Genomic DNA, 5,228 nt, shown 5'->3' on the forward strand with positions numbered 1-5,228 from the left:
GAGCAAGGCCACACCCAGCCACAGGATCCATGACTAAGAAGTCTAGGTAGATGTGTAATTTCATTATAAGTTTTACTTCAAGCACATGCTTGATTACTTTCTTTAATTCACCACAAATGTTGCTAGCACTATTAGCCTACAGGTTTGTATCTGTCACAAATATTGCTTGATATCTTCCAAAACACTGAATAAGATGACAAAACAAATAGGAGAACTTACAGGAACATATGCAAGACATCCTTATTAAACAATATAGTGGTGTTTTTAATATGCAAAGGGTATTTTCTCAATATTTGAGTGCTCTTCACAATGCAACAGTCAACTAACATGTGCTTCTGCCTTTGATCTGCTGCCCTGTCGGTTTTTCCATTACTCTCTTAAAAGGAGAGAATCAACACAAGGGTCGATCAAGCCCTGACTTGTAGAGTGCAGATCTCTGCGGTGTTGTTACTGTCACTGTGACTAGTTCCAAGCCATCAGCAAGACGTCACTTAATGCAGAGCTGGAAGAAACACACAGTAGCACAACTATTGCAGAGTAGCTCTAGGGGCTTCTCCATTGCTGTGATAAAACACTGACCAAAAGTAACACAGGAAGAAAGACTTTGCTTCTCTTACACTTCCAAGTGGCATCCATCACCGAGGAAGCTAAGGCAGTAGCTCAAAGAGAGATGGTGGAGGAATGCTGCTTACCAGCTTCTGCTTCTGGTCTGTTCTGCTACTCTCATTATAATCCCAGGTCTGTCTGCTTAGGGTTGACACCACCCGTGCTGAGCTGGGCCCTGCAACATCAATTATGGAGTGTTTGGTTGATATCCCTGGGAGGCCTGCCCTTTTCTGAAGGGAAAAAGGAGGAGGAGTGAATGGGTAGAAAAAAGGGAGGGGCAGAGAGGGCCTGGGAGGAGCGGAGGTAAGAGAAACTGTAGTCAGGATGTAATATATGAGAGAATAGATGAATAAAAAAATTTTAAAAAGAAATGCTCCACAGACATGCCTATAGGCCAATCAGACTGAAACAATTCCTCAAATGAGGTTCCTTATTCCCAGGTGACTAGTTTGTATCAAGTTGACAAAACTAACCAGTACAATAGTTATTTTCACCATGTAGAAGGAACAGAACTAAATAAGCAAGCATATGTAAATCAGGTCTTCAAAATTAGGAGTCATAGGTAATCCCAAAAATGCCAACTTCTAGTGCTTCTAATCCTGTGACGCTGGTGGGTTTTCTGTTTTACATTCTGCTTGGGTGGAAAGGCCCCTTTTGGAGTCTAAATCTTTTAGAAGGTTCCAGAAATGTGTCAGGGTAGGTGGGATAAAAAAACACATCATCCTCCTTTTGGTTTAAATTTTCTTCCCTGGGGTGTCTACTCCAAGAATCCTTGCCAATTCCTGCCACTACACCTAACTCTTCACATGTGTTCGGTGACATCCCAGAAGGAAAGGAATTATAAAATCTAGGTACCTTTCCAATGTGGGAAGAAAAAGATGAATCTAAAAAGTTAATGTATCCCACTTCAGCAGTTGATAGAGCTGAGACTAGACTTTGGTTTGAATAGTTGCAATACAAATGGATTATTTTCCAGTTGAGAAGATATTTGAATAGTTGTCTTCAGTACAGGACTCTGATTACTAAAATCCCTGTAAAAACTCAAAAACATGAAAACCTGTAACAATGACAAAAAAATTAATCAGAATTATAGAAGTATAAGCACTAAGCATGAGACCTTGGTAGTAATATATAAAAACTATTATTATCGGTCGATACATACATTGCTACATAATACAAAAGTGTAACAACACACCCAGAACACTTAGTGAGTATTCACTAGTTACCACAATCATGACAGCCATTAGAATATCAAGGTCTGAAGGATGCCCATGTCCACAAACTTATTACAGATGCATTAGTTTACTATATGGGCAAGAAAAATTTAGGCAATGAATGTTGACTTCAGTACAGTAGAAGAAACTTGATCTTTAAAATAACAGCGTTGAAAGCCATAAAGACAAATAACGAAATTATTCAGGATTTACACTTCCAGAGTATCTTTTGTTTTTTACAATATTCACTTTATATCCCACTTACTGCCCCCTCCCGGTCACCCCCACCCACATTCCTTCCCTCCATTCCCCCTCCCATTCTCCTCTGATCTGGTGGAGACTCCCCTGAGGGCCCCCCCTCTCCTGGCACTTCAAGTCTCTGTGAGGCTAGGCATTTCCTTTCCCACTGGAGCCAGACAGGCAGCCCAGCAAAAAGAACATATCCCACATAGAAGTAACAGCTTTTGGGATAGTCCACGCTCCTGTTGCTCAGGACCCACATGAAGACCAACCTGCACATCTGCTACATATGAGCTGGGATGCCTAGAGCCAGCCTGTATATGTTCTCTGGTTGGTGGTTCAAACTCTGAGAGCCCCCAAGGGTTGAGGTTAGTTGACTCTGTTGGTCTTCCTGTGGAGTTCCTGTCATCTTCAGGGCACAATCCTTCCTCCTATTCGTCCAGAGTCCCCCAAGCTCCATCCACTGATTGGCTGTGGGTGTCTGTATCTGTGTGAGTCAGCTGCTGGCTAGAGCCAAGAGAGTACCTTTATAAAACAACAGCACAGGAATTGGAAAAGGCTTTTTAAAATGCCAACTACAGAAGACAAAGTCTGTGCTGTGGAACATGGCAAGAAAGAAGAGACAATGGTGTTAAAAGTCATTAAAAGAGGAAAACAGTGAGAAGATCAGGAGTGTACCCTCAAACTGTTTCCAGATGTGGGCGCATTAAAGAATCCACCCTCACACTCCTCATTATTTTTCCCATCAAGTTCTACCTAGAGAGATCTTAGAACAGAGGCCTTCAGAAAGAAGTCTGCAGTCCTAATTCCCATACCTGCAAATACTAAATGCAACAGGGAGGCTGATCCGTTTTCACCCTTCAGGTTAGCCTTGGTTATCTCCACGGTCCCAATCTAACACCTGAGTTTATTATATATGGAAGGTGGAGAAAAGTCATGTCAGGTAGGATTGACCATAACTGACCACGGCTGGCTTTAAGAATTAAAAGAGAGAGAGAGAGAGAGAGAAAGAGAGAGAGAGAGAGAGAGAGAGAGAGAGAGAGAGAGAGAGTCACGAATGAAAGTGTGCAGTCTCTACCAACTAAAAAATGAAAATGAAAACCCTGAACTCTTCTCCCCAGCTCTCCGTGTGAAGCCAGCACTAGAAACACCTGTCTTGAATCCCGGGGAGACTTGGTGTTTTTGTTTTTGTTTTTGTGACATTCAGAACACTCAAATGATAAATAGGCTTTATTTTATGCTACTCCACTTGGGCAATTTGTTATTGCAGCAAAAGGAAACTAGTACCAACTATGACCATTTCTTCCCCACTCACAAAGCTTTTAGAACCCTGCCTTTTGTTTAAATTCTCATAAGAAAAGCAAACAGAACAATGTAATGGGCTCTTGCGAGCCTACCGCATAGCTCTTGCGAGCCTACCGCACAGCTTCTGTGGTGGTACTTTGTGTCACACTTGTCTCCTGGAGCCGCCACCCACCCCCTACTGTCTTCCCTCCGTTGTTTTATATAGACTGGCTATGTAAACTAAATTTTTTTTTATTTGAAATTTAAACTACACAAATATTTTTAAACCCTACTATACTGTCGTAAAATTTTCCGGTGATGCCCGTGAAGTCAGATGATTTATCAAAGATTCAGATTCGATTCAAAGGCTCTTTACTAAGTGAGTTGATACTTCTGGGACAAAGATCTCAAATTCTCACCTCACCCCTGAGATGCTATTAAAAGCTGGCTGTCACCTGAAGCAATACATGGTTTACAGAATATACGTCGCTGGGGGCCTTGTCTCCACAATATATGACAGAGGGACTTTCCCCAGCATGAAGATGAGAATGGGAGGGTCCTTACCAACAGGAAATGCCCTCAGAGGAGATAAAGAAGGGAGGGAGGGAGAGAGTCAGGTGAACATCAAGGGAATCTTGCAGCTAACTAGCAAACAGGCATTTCTGCTGCTCAACTCACTAGCCACCAGGCGCTTCTTTATTTATACAGGTTTCCCAGAACAAAGACAGACTAAGGATTGTCCAAGTAGTACAAACCATGTCTCTGATTTCTCATTACATGTCCAGGGTTACAATGTTAGTGCCAATTAAAAAAACACAAACAGGACAGATTGTTCTCATTATTATTGGCCCTATAACTCCAATTTAAATAATGTAGAGAGTGTCACCTCCAAAGCAAAGACATAATATGTGACAGCCTGCTTTAAGGTTGGCCATCCTTGCTGTTTTAAAGCACTCCACACAAAAAGAAAATATCTGAACTGCTTTTTTATGAATAGCAAATATTAATACCCAGGTTATTAATACCCAGGTTATTTTACTCTGTGTTTCATCATCTACTTTATTATTTTAGTCAGTTTATCTTATTTACTGAATTCTGCTCACCCAGGGGTGTTCCCTGTAACCAGTTGCTTGTAACCTATTCTCCTGGCCTGTCAGAGTTTGTCAGTTTTCTCTGTTTACCCTGCACCAATTATGCCATGTGAGTTTGGTCAGGGCAGAGATCTCAAGAAGATTCCTGGAGTGATGGCCTCACCTAGCTCTGTGCTTATCTGTGCTTAATGATCTCCAGGGAATAAGGAAGACTTCCAAATAGTGGCCAGATAAAGTTAATTTTAGGATTTTCACAAAAAAGATTCAGAAATAATTTTCTCAGGAGAAGACACAAAATGAATCATAATGCAGAAAGACCCTAGGAAGGCAATGTGCAGAGACTACAACCCAAAATTTACAGGCAGCAAGACAGCAATTGTAACAATCCCCTCAGCTTTGCTGGAACTGTGTCCAGCAGCTGCACTGGCTTCACGACTCTCGCTGTTTCCAGTGGATATGACTATGCCAGTACATGCAATATAGGTCCAGCAACACTGTAGGGAGCAATGGAACATAAAAATATAATTCCTCAAAAAATATTACCTGAAAGTTCCCCAGAAATTATGATAATGAAGGATAATTGAAAGTAGAAAATGTCTCAACAATAATTATTAATTTTCATAACTTCTATCTTTCAATACATTGTATTACAATGCTTTAAACTTCTACTTGGTGTTCCCAAAATATTTCTCAGGGAGTCTTCAAAAATTAAATTATTGAGCATCTTTTATTTTTTTTTTTGATATTTTCTTTATTTACATGTAACTTTCTCCATTCCCGGTTTCCCCTCCAA

At 40.9% G+C, this 5,228-nt stretch overlaps 1 long non-coding RNA gene across 1 annotated transcript; it reads right to left on the reverse strand.

Moving 5' to 3' along the window:
• Positions 1 to 266: 266 nt before the first annotated feature.
• On the reverse strand, positions 267 to 1,471 carry LOC116086369. Its single transcript, XR_004116891.1, has 3 exons — positions 1,462 to 1,471; positions 693 to 781; positions 267 to 502 (listed from the first exon to the last, which is right to left on the reverse strand). It is a non-coding gene; the product is annotated as an uncharacterized LOC116086369 (long non-coding RNA).
• Between the last annotated feature and the right edge of the window lie 3,757 nt (positions 1,472 to 5,228).

Source organism: Mastomys coucha, unplaced genomic scaffold (genome assembly GCF_008632895.1).
Source record: "Mastomys coucha isolate ucsf_1 unplaced genomic scaffold, UCSF_Mcou_1 pScaffold12, whole genome shotgun sequence".
Classification (NCBI taxonomy): domain Eukaryota; kingdom Metazoa; phylum Chordata; class Mammalia; order Rodentia; family Muridae; genus Mastomys; species Mastomys coucha.